We start from the raw sequence: 18,671 nt of genomic DNA, 5'->3' as shown, positions 1-18,671 counted from the left end.
AAAAGTTGTTGCCGAGACCAATGTTAAGGGGCTTTTTCACTATGCTTTCTTCTATTTTTTAAAAGATTTTATTTATTCATGAGAGGCACAGAGAGAGAGAGAGAAGCAGAGACAGTCAGAGGTAGAAGCAGGCTCCCCTCCAGGAGCTGGATGTGGGACCTGATCCCTGAACCTCAGGATCACGCCCTGAGAGGAAAGCAGAGCTTAACTGCTGAGCCATCCAGGCGTCCCTCAAGTAAATTTTTTTTTTTTTTAAGATTTTATTTATTCATTAATGAGTACACACACACACAGAGGGAGAGGCAGAGACACAGGCAGAGGGAGAAGCAGGCTCCACGCAGGGAGCCCAATGTGGGACTTGATCCCGGGTCTCCAGGATCACACCCTGGGCCAAAGGCAGCCACCCAGGGATCCCTCAAGTAAATTTTTAAAACAGATTTTGTTTATTTGGCAGAGAGAGAGAGAGCAGAAGGAGGGGAGCAGCAGGCAGAGGGAGAGGAAGAAGCGGGCTCCCCTCTGATCTGGGAACCCGATGTGGGGCTCAGTCCCAGGACTCTGGGATTATGACCTGAGCAGAAGGCAGATGCTTAACTGACTGAGCCACCCACGCACCCCATTTCAAGTAAATTTTTGGACGTGGTGTAAGAAAAGGGTCTAGCGTTGTTCTTTGGCGTGTGCATACCCAGTTTTCCCACCATTATGGAAGAAACCATCCTTTCCCCCATTGTGTGTTCTTGGCACCGTTGTCAAAGATTAGTTGACCTATAGGTGTGGGTTTAGCTCTGTGTTTTCAATTCTGATTTCTTGCTCTGTGTCTGTTTTTATGGCAGTACCGTGTTATTTTGATTGCTAAAGCTTTTTGACATAATTTGAAATCAGGAATGGTGACGCCTCCAGCTTTGTTCTTCTTTCTCAAGATTGCTTTTGTTATTTTGAATCTTTTTTTCTATTTTTGTGAAAAATGACATTGGAATTTTTCCAATGTCATTGGAATGACATAGAGATTACTTTGAATCTATAGATCCTTTGAGATAGTATGGACATTATAACAATAATCCAGGAGCAGTCAATGGCTTTCTGTTTGTGTCTTCTTCTGTTTCTTCCTTCAATGTCATACGGTTTTCAGGGTACAAGTTTTTCACCTTTGGTTTAATTTATTCCCAAGAATTTTATTGTTTGTGAGGTTTTTGTAAATGGGATTGTTTTTTAAATTTTTTCTTTCAGTAGTTTGTTGCTTGTGTATAGAAACACAACTGAGGGGATCCCTGGGTGGCGCAGCAGTTTGGCGCCTGCCTTTGGCCCAGGGCGCGATCCTGGAGACCCGGGATCGAATCCCACGTCGGGCTCCCGGTGCATGGAGCCTGCTTCTCCCTCTGCCTGTGTCTCTGCCTCTCTCTCTCTCTCTGTGACTATCATAAATAAATAAAAAATTAAAAAAAAAAAGAAACACAACTGATTTTTGTGTATTGATTTTGTATCCTGCAACTTGATTGAATTTGTTTATTAGTTCTAGCAGTTTTTTGGTGGAGTCTTTAGGGTTTTCTGTATATAAGATCATCATCTGTACAAAGAAATTTTTACTTCTTCCCTTCTGAATTGGGTGCAATTTATTTCTTTTTCTTGCCTAATTGCTCTGAGTAAGACTTCCAGTACAGTGATGAATAGGAGTGGTGAGAATGAGCACCCTTGTCTTGTTCTTAATCTTTGAGAAAAAGCTTTCAACCTTTCATCATTCAGTATGATGTTAGCCATGGGCTTGTCATACAGGGCCTTTGTTATGTTGTGGCATATTCCTTCTTTTTTTTTCAGATTTTATTTATTTATTAATGAGAGACACACAAAGAGAGGCAGAGACATAGGCAGAGGGAGAAGCAGGTTCTCCACTGAACAGGGAGCCCAATGTGGGACTCCATCATAGGACCTCAGGATCATGACCTGAGTGGAAGGCAGATGCTCAGCCACTTAGGACGCCACCCAGGTGTCCCTATATTCCTTCTTATTTCAGACTCAGGAAGACCAATTGAGAGGCAACTGCAGGGATGCCTGGTGGCTCAGCGGTTTGGCGCCTGCCTTTGGCCCAGGGTGTGATCCTGGAGACCCAGGATCGAATCCTGAGTCGGGCTCCCTGCGTAGAGCCTGCTTCTCTCTCTCTGCCTGTCTCTCTGTATCTCTCATTAATAAATAAATAAAATCTTAAAAAAAAAAAGAGAGAGAGGCAACTGCAGGCTTTTAGGCAAGAGATGATGGTGGGGCAGACTAGGGTAGAATCAGCACAGATGGAGAGGAAGGTATGTGGAATTGGGACTCAGTAAGGTAAGAACCCTGAACTTCTAACTTTTTTTCCAGGATCCTATGACTGAAGATCTAGTTCAGTCATCCTGCAACAGCAGAGAGACTTCCATGGACTCTTTGCCTCAAACAATTGAGGAAATTGAGGAATTTCTCAAGGAAGTCTCTGAGTCCTATAAGGCAAGAACCGCAGCTGCACCAGAACCACAGACACCTCTGACTGCCTATGGTGAGGACAACCAAAATGAGTCAGCCCAGAGGGTGATGACTCCTTTGAAGTCCACAATGATGATTTCTGCATGTTCTAACAACCCTGGGACAGTCCTTGTTCAGAACTCAACAACACCCACCGTTAAAGCCCTTGATATGCCCCCTGGAGACCTAAGTGAAATTGTTTTCATGAACCGAAAGGTGATGTTTGATGAGCGAAAACCCACAACAACCTCCTGGATGACAGATATTACTGACAACCCAAAAACATTCACCGATTGCCAAAAGATAACTATCACTGCAAACAAGATGGCAATCCCCAATGAAGGCAGCCAGATGAAGATGATGACCAGTGATGACCAGATCCTCTATGAAAGACAGGTAATAACTCTTAAAGAGGGCTACATGATGACCTTTAGTGGTAACCAGACCTTCACTGAGGACCGTAAAATTACTTCCAGTAGTAACTATACCCTGAACTGGAACCAGATGGCAACCCTGTGTGAAGAGCAGATAATGACCCTCAGTGATGACCAGACCTTCTATAGAGACCAGATAACCTTCAGTGGGGGCCAGACCCTCAATGGGGGTCAGATGGAGACCTACATTGGTGACCAGACCCTCTATGGAGGCCAAATGACCTTCAGTGGGGACCAGACCCTGTATGGGGGCCAGATGAATACTCTTAATGATCAGACCCTTTATGGAGAACAGATGACCTTCAGGGGAGACCAGGTCCCCTATGGAGGTCAGATGAAGACCCCTAGTGGTGACCAGACCCCCTGTGGAGGCCAGATGACAACTCTTAAAGGGGGCTATACGATGACCTTCATTGGTGACCAGACCTTCCCTGGGGGGCAGATGACAACATGCAGTGGTGTCCAGACCCCCTATGGAAGTCAGATGATGATGTATAAGGGAGATCATATGAGAACCTTCACTGATGACTACAACCTATATGGAGATGGAGGCCATATGATGCCACATCAATCCTCACCACAGCCATACCCGGGATTCGTGTACTTTTCAAGTTCCCATTTGACCCATGGACAATACCTAGAAGAGCAGAAATGCAACATCAAGACCCAGAAAAGTAAATTCCAGAAGAAGCCTGACATTTTGAAGACCTACACTTGCACATACCAGGACTGTGGGAAATCCTATACCAAGCCTTCCCACCTCCGAATCCATGAACGCAAACATACTGGTGAGTGAGGGCTGAGGGATAGGGATGTGCTTTTATAAAACTTTGGGATCATTGAGATTGTTGACACCTCTCTCTAAGCCTGGGAGCTCAGAAGACTAGAAAAGGCTGACCTGTTTGAAAGGGTGGATAAAGCAGTTCTAGAAGGAGAACTATATAGTTCTGGGGGAGAGCCAACCTGGCTGCAGCCTTTTGTGTTGTTAACTGTGCTGAGATGATGGGAATAAGTGGAAGGGTTTTGACCTTCTAAGGCTGGTCTTGACTCTACCTCTCCTGGGACTGACCTTTCATGGACCTCTCCTAAGGCCCAACAGATGCCCACTCCCGACCTCATTTATTCCCCCACTGACTTTCCTGCTGACCCTTGCTTTTCCTATTTCTCTTTTTCTCTTCCTTTCCCTCCTTCACAATTTTTCTTTCATCCTTCCAAGCTGCGCTGCCTTTCTAGTCTTCCTCTTTCACTCACCACCTCCAGTCTCCTCTCCTCTGGCTTTCCATCTCCTACTCCAACATGCTTAAACCCTTTATCTTCTCTGTTCACTTTCAGCTTCCCTGTCCCATGCTACCCAGAAGCATGACAAATTTCTCTTTTTCTGATCCAGGGGAGAAGCCATACAAATGCAATGTGAAAGGATGCACATGGAGATTCCCCCGTTCGGATGAGCTCAACAGACACAAGAGAAAGCATAGTGGGGAGCGGCCGTACCTGTGTACTAAATGCAACAGGAATTTTGCACGATCTGATCACTTGAAGCAGCATCAAAGAATCCACAGATAATGTTCACCCGTGACTACGTACTCATCAGGCTATGAAAAACGGGTACAGCTGAACAATTCTGTCTACTAAGCCTTTGTTTGCTCTGTACCTAGCACGGTCACAGCCTATAATAAGTGCTTAATATTATCTGTAAGGTTTTTGTTTATTTTTTTCTGAAACACACAAGGAACACATATATGCATTTCAATAGAATCAGAAGCACTTTTCATTCATTCCCCACTCCAACTTTAACTTTTTATCCTGTGCTATCAATCCTTCTAGATCTTGCTCTGCATTTGCCTCTATGTGTACATGTAAAAGTGGACATATGTAGGTGATGAAATTTATACACAGTTCAGATGTGTAAAGAATGTAACATTCTGTATCTGAGCTCATATTTCTCTGGGTATCCATTTTAATGTGGTTAAGAGAAGGGAGACCCTTGGTCACTTCTAGTGTAAGATGGTCTACAATTAAATGAAATTCATTTGGATGAGTACTAAATCTATTCAAAAGTTGAATCTCCTGTCATGACTGTTTCTTCTTTCAGGCAAAGTGTCTCTTTTGCCCCCTACCTTCTCCATATTCTGTCAGGATACAGGGAGTGACAGCTTTGGAACAGGGGTGGTCATGTGGTGGCTATCCTTGCCACTGGGCCTTGGGCCCTTTGGTTCATTGCTTCTGCAGGTGGGGTGACCTGCAGTCTGTATTTCTCTGTGTGGGCATGATTTGATAACTGCTTCAGAGAAGCTCTGTCATTTTCCCTACTGACTAGTCCTTTTCCAGCTCTTAAAGTTTCTGCGCTCTTAGGGCTTGACTCCCAGCTTATAGAATATCCCCCTGGCAAAAAGGTCTGGGTAAAGTCAAGGATGTGATATTATCCCACTCCTTATTTCCAAAAGGAGCACTTTGAAAAGCACTTTCTACCCAGAGCCCTAAAAGGGAAGTGGACCACAAATCCCCCATGGCTTCCGATTGGCCCTGCTGCGTTTTTTAAAAAGACTTTATTTATTTATTTATTCATGAGGGACAGAGAGGCAGAGACAAAGGCAGAGGGAGAAGCAGGGTCCCTACAGGAAGCCCGATGTGACACACTCGATCCTGGGACTCCAGGATCATGCCCTGAGCCAAAGGCAGGTGCTCAACCACTGAGCCACCCAGACATCCCAGCCCTGCTGTATTTGAGGTGCTTCTTCGTTCACCCACTTTCACCTCACCCCCAGACACTAGATCCCTGAGTCTTTAAGGGACTCGGACATCATTTTTGAAGTTATATCTTAATGTTGTGTTTGGTATTATATGAAATAACATATGTAAGTTGTAAGTATAAAGTATAAAAAAAGTGAACATCTGTGAGAGCCCATCACCCAGTGGTATGCAGTCAGGTGTCAAGCTGGCCAATTAGGACGAGCCAAACTGAAAGTAACAAAAAGTTGCTTACTTCCTGCTACAGAGAAAGAAAGATGCAAAAAGACAAGGTGTCAGCTCTCCAGTGTCCCATCTTTCCCCATGAAACAGCACCGGACAAGGGCTAAGGGATATGCAGCACAGATGGGGGTAATTCTCTCACTGCCCTAAACAAAAAGATTCTCCTACCTTTTTCTGGAAGGGGTAATAGAGGAAGAGAGGAAAGTGCTAGGGTTGGAAAAGTAATGAGCCAGATGGGGAAAAAAAGTACCTCAGCAGGTCCCCCAGTAAGGAGACTTCTGAATAGAGATGCCCAGGTTTGGAATCCAGATATGCCTAGGAGCAGGCCTGGCCTGTGTAGTGACTTCTTGACAACAGCTCCCTTCAGAAAATTGTAGTCCACCTGCTGTGCACCAAGTCTGGTGTGGGGAGGGCAGCCAAGGTCTTATAATTATCTATGGTTAGACCTGAAAGGTCACAAATAGGATGTTAGCCTTAGACTGGACTCCTCAGCTGCACCCCTTGATCTTTCAGGGCCCTAGTGGGAAGCATAGACTATAACGGACTAAGCATAGTCCGTTATAGACTCAAATGAGCCAGACATTGCAAGAAGTCTGGTTAATCAGTCTGAGGGCCATGATCAAAGTCCCTCTAAGTAGCATATCAGCCCTGCCCAGAGGAGTGAATAGCTCCAGCCCCAATAGCTGCCAAGCCAGAAAAAGATACATAGCTCATTAGCATCTACCCTAGAGAGCCAAGAGGCCTTCTGTCTAAGCCACCTAATGTTCTGTTTTGCCAGATTTGTTGATCCAAATGTTGGTAATTACACAGACCCTCCTTGACTAGCCAGCAGAAAGCCGAAGGCGGTGTGGTTAGCCAACACTACTTGGGCCGATGAGTTGAGGTTGAGATCTTATGAGTAATAATCTTAACGAGGAGCAAGGACAGATAGTATATAACCTTTTCTAATTGGAGGACAGTGAGAATAACCACACAGCCTATATAGGGCAGGAGTGAGTAGAGAGAAGAAGGCCACCGCCACTGTAGACAAAATAACTCTGATAGCAGATCCTGCACTTCTCTCCCAGATGTTCTTGTTGCCTCCTTCTCTGACAGGAGTGAGTTTACATTTAGAGAGGTATTTTGCTCCTGTAGAATCCAGTCGTAGCAATGTATCATGTCCACATTAATAAGGCTGGTGCAGTTGAGGTACCAGAAAGACCCTAACCAACCAATAATTGCTTCTCAAAGAGTGTGTACCTTTCAGCCATCTCCAGGAGTTTATGGATTCAGAAACCAAGTGGTGTGACTAGCCCATGGCACTGTTCTGCCATAGGCTGTCATCAGTGAGCTCAGAGTTTGCTGAGACCTGTAACTCAAAGGTAAATGTGGATCCATGGGGCCTAAGGGAGGGTCAACTAGGGTGGCCCACTGGAGGGCCTCTAGGTATCTTGTTAAAGGCCCTACTCTAAGGTAGCGTTCTTTCTGGTAACCAGTAGATGGATGCCACCAAGATCCCTACATTGGTTATGTGAGAGCACCATTAGTTATGTATCTTTTTCTGGCTTGGCAGCTGTTGGGATTCATGGCTATATTCACTCCTCTAGGCAGGCCTGATACACTACTTAGAGTGACTTTGATCACTAATCACTAGGTCTCCTTTATGTTTGTCAGGGCAATCATCTCTGGATTGAGACATGACACCCTCTCCCAGATAACACTTACCGTTGGGTACTAGATCATTGTGCCTTGCCTGTGTTAATGACCTCTGCTTGTGTTTTTACATGTTGCTCAATAGGGTATCCAGTTCTTGGGGGTGGTGCCCTTATGTGGGCCCACTAGGAGGATGTTTTCGATATAACAAAGGCGAGTACTCCTTCCAGGAGCAGGACTTTTTTCCAGATCACATTGATGGCAGAGAGCTGGAGAATTTAGGCAGCCTTGTAATAGAACATTAAAAGTGTATTGCAATGTGTTGCACACAAAGACGAATTTGATCTGGATCATCTGGGTGGAGAGAGGGTGCTAGAAAAAGTGTTTTCTAGAAAAAGTGGTTGCTGCATACCAAGTTTCTTCAGCTTGGGCAGTAGCCTCTGTGACAATCATGATACCAGGTACTTCCAGGACTGGCACTGAACCTCTTCTAATCAATGATGAGTCTCCAGATACCTGAGGCCTTATGTACAGGCCAAACTGATTTATTGAATGAAGAAATCATCTCACGGAATTTTGGCTTCCCTGAGATCGGCAATGTGGGTGGTTTATTTTTCTCCTTCATGCAGCCAGTATTGTCTTGGACAGACAGTGGTACTAGGCACTGGTTGGTAATTGGGTAAGTTCATTCACATGCCCCACTAAAATGCAGCAGTTCTTATCAGGGATTTGGGGCAAAGGCAAATCATCTATAGACATAGACAACACCTAGACAATACTTCTATACTGATAATACATTCACTAGTGAGTCATATAGCAAAGGAAGTTTGTAGGGACCCAAAAGGACCCACCCATAGCTAGGCTTGGACAAGGGTCCCAGTAGTAGAGCTTTATGTTTCCCCCTTATCCTGGAGCTAAGATTTTGGGGATCACAGTCACCTGTTCACCAACATCCAAAGACCCAAGAACTTTCCCCCACATCCCTATTGAACCTTGACCTTGGTGTAGGGCCTCTGATCCCTCATGGAAAGAGAGGGTCCTTGGACTGTCCCAAAGTCTTGTTAATTTTGAATGCCAAGAGATCTGGGTAAGATTCGTGGCACTTCCCCATTCATCTCTAGGCTCACTGGGAGGAAGCTGCTAATCAAGTACCCCATAGGCCCTGAACTCCTTGCCCTATCAATTTCCTCCTTTGAGACTGTCACAAAGTAACCAAATTCAGAGATCTTTCTGGGAAGGCCTTGCCCAGGCTGTCCAGGAGAGGGCGCTAGGTTATTATTCTTATGCCACTCTCCTGGTTAATCTTTGCTTTCTAGCCCCTGGCTGCTTTTTCCATGTCCAGGAATTTGTCAGTTAAGACTTGGACTATATCATGGGTGAACTGACCTGATCTCATGAAGAGGTTTAACTAGCCCTGGTGACCAGTGCCAGCAGGGGTAGCATGGACAAACTTGGAAATTTGAGTCTGGCTAAAAATCTGACCATCTACTGTCCTTAGTCCCTCATTGCAAATAGAAGCACAAAAATGGTTTGCAGGGACATTAGAGCCTCTGCAAGTGTGGTCCAAACAAGGAACTTATAATGAGTGGGACAATCTGTTGGAGCCAAATAGTACCCATTGAGGAAGGAAGTCTCGGATGTTTGCCCACTGTTAGGATACTTCAAAAGACCAGTCTGTGGCAATGCACCCCACAAGGCACCACTCTCCATCACTAAGTTTAACAAGATGATTTGTTCATTGTGGAGGCTAACTAACCAAGTCTCTAGATGTCTGAGCCACAGAGCAAAGGCCTCTACACTCTCACTTGAAAGCATGAGTCTCTATAACACACTACACTGCAGAATGTCCCTTGGCATCAGCAATCTGCTTAGAGCCTATAGTTATCAGGTGCAATTCAGCATGTATGTTCTCTGACAGTTTTTAGTCCTATTTCTGAAGGACCATGAACAGTAGCTTGGGAACAGATTCCCTAGCTTTCCTAGAGTTCCCTTTGTTGAATTTCAAATTTGTGGGCAAGTCCAGCCAGAGAGTGGAGGGCTAAAAGGGACCAATGATTTCCCCTTAAAACTGAAAATTTTCTGTAAATAATCCACTAGCACCCCCAAGTCCTATTGGTATGGCCACAGAAGTGCCCATGGGACCCTCAGTGTTTTATTCTTCCAGAAAGGCTTTGTGCTCAGTCGGCCATCCATCTTGCTGCATCAATTTGTTGAATTGCCAAGGTGCCAAGATGGTTAATCAGGATAATGAGACAAACTGCAGGTAAAAATCAAGGCTTTATTTACTTACTGTGATAGTGCAAGCAAGAGGTGGAAAGGAGAGGTGCTGACTACCTAAAGCTCCCAAGTAAAGTCAGTTGGATACAGACAGGAGAATTAACTCACTGCCGAGGAGCCCCACACTGAAAGGTTCCTGCCTTTTAATGGATCTGGGGAATCTGAGGGAGGAAGGGGAGGAGGGCTTGGAGTGGAAAAGTACTGAGTCAGATCACTAGCACCCCATAAGGAAGCCTCTGAATGGAGGCCACTGGGCTAGAAATACATATGCACATGGGCATGTGTGGCCCATTACCAACACACTGGGGTGTGAAAGGAAGAGACCAAAGAGCTATGAAAGTGTACTTGGATCTTATGTTAAATGCATTTGCTGGAAATGGTACTTTACACCTCTGTGGTCTTCCTCCTAAAAACACATCATTTACCTCTAGCCAAATCATGCAAAACAACCCAGATCCCAACCAAGGAACATTCTACAAAATATCTGACTAGTGCTTTTCAAAACTGTCAAGGTTGCCAAAAACAAGGCAAGTGGGAGAAACTGTCACTGCCAAGAGGATGCAAAGGAAACGTGATAACTAAATGTAATGTGCTTTCCTGGATAGGATCCAGAACAGAAAAAGGACATTAGGGGGACGCCTGGGTGGCTCAGCAGTTGATTGTCTGCCTTTGGCTCAGGGTGTGATCCTGGAGTCCTGGGATTGAGTCCCACATCGGGCTTCCTGCAGGGAGCCTGCTTCTCCCTTTGCCTGTGTCTCTGCCTCTCTGTCTCTCTCTCTCTGTGTGTCTCTCATGAATAAATAAAATCTTTTTAAAAAGAGAGAGAGAGAAAAAAGACATTAGGAAATCTAAATAAAGTATAGCCTTTAGTTAATAAACATGTATCAGTATTGGTTTATCAGTTGTAACAAATATATCATACTAATATAAGATGTTAATAAGGAAAACTAGGTATGGCATATAGGAGAACTCTAGATACTATCATTCTAATTTTTCTAAAACTGCTCTAAAATAGGGGCACCTGGGTGACTCGGTTAAGTGAGTTGGCCCAGTTGAGTATCCGACTCAATTTCAGCTCAGGTCATGATCTTAGGGGTCATGAAATTGAGCCCCGAGTAGGACTCCACACTGGACATGTAGCCTGCTTAAGATTCTCACTCTCCAGGGGTGCCAGGGTGCCTCAGTCAGTAAAGTATCTGCCTTTGGCTTAGATCATGATCCCAGAATCCTGGGATGGAGGCTGGCATCAGGCTCCCTGCTCTGCAGGAACCTGCTTCTCCTTCTGCCACTGCCCCTTGCTTGTGCTCGCTCTCTCTCTGTCAGATAAATAAAATCTAAAAAAAAAAAAAAAAAAAAGATTCTCTCCTTTCTCTCCTTTCCCTCTCCCCCCATGCCCTGCACAAGCTCTCTCTCAAAAATAAGTAAATAAAACTGCTCTAAAATAGTTTATTTAATGCTCTCCAAAAGGCAATAGAATAAATCCATAAGACCAAATATTTATATAATTGCAATGGTAATACATTTATCTATTAAAAGAAAAAAAACAACTTTCTCAAGATTATAGCATTGTTTCGTGGCAAATGAGCTGAACATCCTGCAGTAGAAGATGGATGAAATAAATATGGTACATCCATACAATGGAATTCTATGCATCCATTTAAAAGATTCTAGTAGTTCTCTATTTGCTTACACAAAAGTCTCCAAGATGTACTGGTACGTGAAGACAGCAAGAGAGCCAACAGTGTGAATAATCCGCTGTTTATGTATTACAGATTGGTCTGGAAGACACATAACCAAAAGTAGCATCACTTCCAAGGAGAGAGGCTCAAGAGCAGTAGGAGGATTTTTCACTAAATAATATGTTCTACCTTTTGAATTTTGTACTTACATGTACATATTATCTATTTAAAATGTTTTTTATGAACCAGGCAAAGGAAAAGGAGGAAGGAAAGAGGAAACTGAAAGTTAGAGGCCCTGTTTATCTTTTATCTCAACACTTAACACAAGTATGATTCATTGCTTGAGGTATGAGTCAGCAAGGGAGACTTGAGTGAATGAATGAACACCTGAAAGCCAAAAGAAAAAATTTATTGGAAAAGCCACTCTTATCTTGCTATGTCACATGGGAATAGATGTGCCACTGTTTTCTAAAAGCCTGTTTACGTGTCATCCCTCCTATCACTTCCCCACCTGACCTCTCACACCTTTTCTGTACCCACTCAGGGCTTCATTTTGCAGGAGGCTCCCATCCCCATTGCCCCAGAACCTAGGAGTCTCTTTAAAAATTGTATCCCCAGTCTGCAGAGGGTGGCTGAATTTACGTCAACCCAGAGGTAGGAGGGTGCGTTCTCCTTTGGACCCAAGCCGCACCCAGGAAAGTTGCCTTTGGGAAGGCATTAGCTACAGCCCCAGAGCCTCAAGCCAGGCATCCCCAGCACCTTCCTGACAAAAGCAGGACCATCATCAAATGCACCCAAGGGCAGGAGGAGTTGTCAGTACAGCCAGCCACCAGCAGTTGTGGCGGGGGTGGGGGTTGGGAGGTGACCTATAGAATGAAGTCAGAAGTTCTTTTCAGCTCATGTACCTTATATCCCAACCAGTTCTCAATAATCTGCTTACCTGTGCAAACCACTATCCTCCACCTTCCCCAAATGCAAATAATGCTCTTCAACCCAAATAATGCTCTTCAACCCAGAATAATCCATTCATTCTCCACCCAAGACAAACAAGATGGGCCTTCCAAATGCAATTGTAATCATCTGTTTGAGTCAGTGTTTCCTGCAATTAGCTTAGAGCTCCAGGAGGAGCGAAGATCCAGTTGACCATTTTGGCCACAGTATCCCCATCACTGAGGCCCCTGGGCACCCAGTAGACACCCAATAAATTTGATGAATGAAAGAGAGTGAATACAATGCAAGTTCTAACAGTGTGCAAGGACAGTGTCCCAAAGACCTTTGGAAAGCCTTCCCCCATCTTATTTTTTTATTTCCCATCCTTCCCAAACTAGCCCACTATACTCTCTGAAATTCGTCCATAATCTGGGAACTCCCCTACATCCTCCTCCTCCTCAGAGAAGCTATCTCTTCTGCTTGCCTCCATATCCTGCCACCTTGTGAAGACATCCCAACCCATCCCACTTACCTTAGGAATTATTCTCCCATCCCATCTACTTTAGGATCTCTCATTACAGTGCTACTTAAAAAAAAAAAATGGATTATTCTCCCAGATATTTGCAAATTATATATCTAATAAAGGGTTAATATCCAATATATAAAGAACTTATACAACTCAACACTGGGAAACACAAATAATCGAAGAATGGGCAGAGGACCTGAATGGACATTTTCCTAAAGAAGATAACACAAATGGCCAATAGACACATGAAAGACACTCAACATTACTAATCAGAATGGCTGGAATCAAAAAGACAAAAAAAAAAAAAACTAGTGTTGATGAGGTTGTGGGAATGTAAATTGGTACAACCACTGCAGAAGACAGCATGGAGTTTCCTCAAAAAATTAAAAATAAAAATACCATATGATCCAGTAATTCCACTACTGAGCATTTACCTAAAGAAAATGAAAACATTAACTTGAAAGATATATGCACTGCTATGTTTATTGCAGCATTATTTACATAGTCAAGATATGGAAGTCATCCAAGTGTCCATTGATAAATGAATGAATAAAGAAAATGCAGTGTATATATATATATATATATATATACAATGGAATATTACTCAGTCATTGAAAAAATTGAGATTTTGCCACCCGCAAAAACATGGATGGATGGACCTAGAAGGTATTATGTTAAGTGAAATATGTCCAACACAAGAGACAAATACCGTATGATTTCATATGTGGGATGTAAAAAGCAAAACAGAAGCAGAAACAGTTCCATAAGTAGAATGATCTGACTGGGGCGGTGGGGGGAGGCGGTTGATGTGGAGAACAAAGGGCTCAGCGGTTGAGCGGGCGTCTGCGTTTGGCTTGGGGCATGATCCCCGAGTCCGGGATCGAGTCCCTCATCGGGCTTACCTGCATGGAACCTCCCTCTCCCTCTGCCTGTGTCTCCGCCTCTCTCTCTCTGTCTCTCATGAATAAATAAAATCTTTAAAAAAAAATAACTCATGGAGATGAAAGGTACAGCATAAAGAATATAGTCAGTGGTATTGTAATAGCATTGTGTGGTGACAGATGGTAGCTACACTTGTAGTGAGCATAGTGTAATGTATAGACTTGTCAAATCACAATGTTGTACACCTGAAACTAATGTAACATTGTGTATCAACTATACTTTCAATTAAAAAAAAAAAATGAGAAGAGCCTGGGTGGCTCAGTCAGTTAAGCATTGGACTCTTGGTTTTGACTCAGGTCACCATCTCAGATCAAGCCCTATGTCAGCCTTCGTCTATTAATCAAGGAGCTTACTTGGGATTCTCTCTTTCTCTCTGCCCGTACCCTCTTACCCCTGCTCATGCTCTCTCTAAAAAAAAAAAAAAAGAAAAGAAAAAAAATTAAGGGCGCCTGTGTGGCTCAAGATCCAGAGAGGTGTCGTGTCCTTTTGAGTCTTCGACTAAGTACTGATCAAGCATGAGAAGATTTTACTCAAGGCTAGAGGGGGAAAACACTGAAAAGTAAGCAGAACTATTCCTGGATCTCACACAGAATGGGAAATAGTCTGTTTTTTTTTTTTTAAGATTTTATTTATTTATTCGTGAGAGACACAGACAGAGAGAGAGAGGCAGAGACACAGGCAGAGGGAGAAGCTGCCTGAATGTCCCCCTGACACGGGACTCAATCCCGGGTCTCCAGGATCCCACCCAGGGTGGAAGGCAGCGCTAAACCGCTGAGCCACCGGGGCTGCCCGAAATAGTCTGTTTTCACCGACCAGAAAGCAAAAACATACAATATAGACCAGGAAATATCCTTAGAATGTTGCCTTAGTGATGGGGTTAAATTAGCCCTAGAAAAAAAATGTAGTTCTGGGATGGTCCTAAAGAATCTTAAACTGTGAGTCTCATATAAATAAAAATTCCCGAAGTAAAAAAAAAAAAAAAAAAAAGTAATCCTCAGAGAGATCCAACTAGAAAGTAAAATGCATGCCAGAAATAGAAATCAACAATATGTAAAGGAATAAAACAAAATCCAGCAACCAACAATGTAAATTCACAGTTGTCTGGCGTCCAGTATAATTTTTTCTTAAAGATTTTATTTATTGGGGATCCCTGGGTGGCTCAGCAGTTTAGCGCCTGCCTTTGGCCCAGGGCACAATCCTGGAGCCCCGGGATCGAGTCCCACGTCGGGCTCCCTCCATGGGGCCTGCTTCTCCCTCTGCCTTTGTCTCTGCCTCTCTCTCTCTCTATATATATATATATCTTTCATAAATAAATAAAGTCTTAAAAAAAAAGATTTTATTTATTTATTCATGAGAGGGGCAGAGATACAGGCAGAGGGAGAAGCAGGCTCCCTGCAGGGAGCCCAATGTGGGACTAGATCCCGGGACTCCAGGATCATGCCCTTGGCCAGAGACAGAAGCTCAACCGCGGAGCCACCCAGGCGTCCCACCCAGTACAAAATTATCAGCTATTCAAAGAAGCAGGAAAATAAAGACAATTATCAAGAGAAAAATCCATTACTACAGACTCAGAAATGACAAACATGATGGAATTAGCATAGGAGGACATAAAACAGGTATTTTAACTATACTTCATATGTTCAAGGGAGAGAAAAACAGGAGCATTATAAGGAGAGAATCAGAAGATTTTAAAAAGATCCAGATGGAATTTTTAGAGACAAATTACAGTATCTGAAAAACTGAGAGCAGATTATCTTGCAGAAGAAAAGATGACTTAGCATGAAGATGTCTAATATGAGAAGGAAAAGATAGAAAAAAATGGACATAGCATCAGTGGCCTGTGGGATTATAGCAAACAGACTATCATATGGGCAGATTGCATGTCAGGAGGAAAAGGGGAGGAGGATAAAAAAATTAACAAAACATGGCCAAAAAACTCTAAATTTTATGAGAACTATAAACTTTTTGATTGAAGACGCTCAATGAACCCCCAACAGAATAAACAAAGTTCAAAAGCACATAAAATAAAATACGGTCCAAGAATATATACATAGGGTAAAAACAAAGAAAGCAAACACAAATTAACCAAAATTCAGGTTAGTGGTCACCTCTGTGGAGGATGAGGAATGTGGTCAGAGGGGAGCACAAGGCTTCAAATGTATTAGTATGTGCTTTTTTTTTGAAGTGGCATAAAGGGTAAATACGTTACTACTTCAAACTGTATATGAGCCAAACTATTTTTTGCAAATGATGGACATTAGCAATAAAAAAAAAAAAGGAAAAATTAATGACTTCATCCATTCTGTCTGTGTCACTTAGAACCAAGCTATAAACCTGGGAGTTATCCTTGACCACTCCCTCACCAACCCAATCTAGCTATCAGCAGGGTTGATTTTATCTCTTAAATCTTTCTGCTACTCTCCACCTACACTGCCACACCCCATCCAAGCCACCTTCCACTCTCACCCAGAGCACTCCCTGTCTCTGAAGCAGAAGAAACCGTTTTGAAATGTGACTAATTCTCTCTTCAGCTTGAAGGTGTCAATCTTGCCGGCTTGCCCTCTGACACAGAGATAAGCAAATTGCCCAAGGCCACATGGCCAGGAAATGGCAGAGGCGGGATTCAAAATCTATTAGTCCTACTTGGGAGCCCACAAGGTCTGACCCCACCCACTATCCTGCCTGGTGTTGAACAATACTGGGGAAGGCTTAGCCATGGCCTGCCATAAGGTAACCTCTAAAGGATAGACATTATCATGTGATCTCACTCATGTGGCATTTAAGAAACAAAACAGAACATCATGGGGGAAGACAGGAAAAAAATAAAACAAGATGAAATCAGAGAGGGAGACAACCGTAATAAGAGACTCTTAATCATAGGAAACAAACAAATCATAGAAAAAACAAAAAGAGTCGCTGGAGGGGAAAAGGGTGGGGGATGGGGCAAGTGGGTAATGGCATTAAGAAGGGCACGTGATGTAATGAGCACTGGGTGTTATAAAGAATGATGAGTCACTGACCTCTACCTCTGAAACCAGAGGTAACATTATGTTAATTGAACTTAAAAATGAAACACACAAATATTTGTGATTTATATATACTTTGTTTGAATAAGCAATACACAAATATTTACGATTATATATAGTTTGTTTAAAATAAATATTAGACAAATTTTTTTAAACACAAAAAATATAATAAAGCATAGACTGACTTTTTCTCTTCAATAACTTCCTTAACCTCCTTATCTGCCTAACTCCCAGTTAGTCCTCACCTCTGAGCTCAAACCTTATGTCCTGAGGAAATGCCTTCCTAACCCCCTTGTCCTATTACAGCAAGTCCCTGATATTTGTCCTCACTGCACTCTACATATTTCTAGTGTCCTTCCTCCACTAGATTGTGATCCCCACAAGGGCAGGGGCCTGTGTTGCCCACCACTGTAAGGCATGCGGCACACCCCTTGCCCACTCTGGCTCCTCCCAGTTCCAGTCCTTGGTGAAAGTAATGAGTCACCAACAGACCTCTCTCTTATGTCCCAACAAGCAATCTGGCCTTCTGACCCTACCAGCAGGGATGTGTGTGAGCAGGTAGGGCAGGGGATGGAGACCAGTGCTGGCGCATCAAGCTTGAGATGTCCTGCTTCACAGGAGGGCCCTAGTGCCCAGGTGGGAATGAAAGAGACCTTGGGCCACTCATTGGGTCACAATATAGTACCCCCTGCCCTTATTTATCATCTCAACTCCCCTCGGAGTTTAGGTGGGAAGGCACTTGAATGCCTGCCCAGGTACACTGGGGCCACTAGGGGAACAGACCAAGATGGCCATGCAGGAGAGGGTGAGGGTAAGGGATGGGGGTGACAGGTCATCAAATCTGTGGGACTTTCACAATGCCCAGAATAAATGAGCTCCCCAGAAGTTTGGCTCCTCTTCTTGGCAACACTGAGCGCTTTCAGAATATTTGTCTGTGGTCTTAATGGACAGACCAAGGCATTGTTATGCTCTAAGTCCTTAGTGTCCAACACCGGATATGACCAAGGGTAGACTTCCAGGAAATGGAGGTCTGATTAACCCCCATGAGTCCTTCAGCTCTGACTCAAGCACCTCCTTAAGAAGTCTTTCTTCCCTGACAAACCCTTCCATTGTCCTTGCCCCCCACCCCAGGAGTCCCCACAACTGTGATGCTTTTTGTAGTGGGCTCAAAGAACATTTGTCGAATGAATGGAAGCTTCCTGGTTGACTCTCTTCTGAGCAGTTGTGTTTACTCTGCAATCTGTCTGGAATTCTTTCCTCTTCATTCACCTGCTCAGTTTATCCCAACATTTAAGGGGTTACTAGATGTTACATATACTCACTTAGCTCAAGGGTGACCTCCCCCAGAAAACCTTTCTGACCTTCCCTTTAGGTGCTTCCTCCTCTCCATGACCACCACACCTAGGTGGACTTCTCAGCCCCTAGACCAAGATGATCCCTTAGCCATAGGAACTGGACCTGATTCATCTCTCCGTGGCCATCACCTGGCAGTGCTTGGTAACACCTGCAGAAGGTATCATTTCTAGAAAATATTCTGGTTGAAATCCCAGCTCTACCACCTGAGTTTAGGCAAGTTCCTTTCTATTACTTTGCTGGTCAGTGGAATGGCTGGCTGAGACAGAAGTACAGGAAGGAGATTCAAAACTACCTGATTACCCAGGATAGTCATCACGCTCTCAACCCTAGGGAAGGATCAGGGCAGAACAGGACCTTTAGTACCTGGTATTTGGTAGTACAGATACCTGGGCTCAGTTAAGGGAGGAGAGAAAGT

This window comes from Vulpes lagopus, chromosome 23 (genome assembly GCF_018345385.1).
Source record: "Vulpes lagopus strain Blue_001 chromosome 23, ASM1834538v1, whole genome shotgun sequence".
In the NCBI taxonomy this organism is placed as follows: domain Eukaryota; kingdom Metazoa; phylum Chordata; class Mammalia; order Carnivora; family Canidae; genus Vulpes; species Vulpes lagopus.
The sequence above is the reverse complement of the archived record's forward strand: the minus strand, read 5'-3'. Positions refer to the sequence as shown.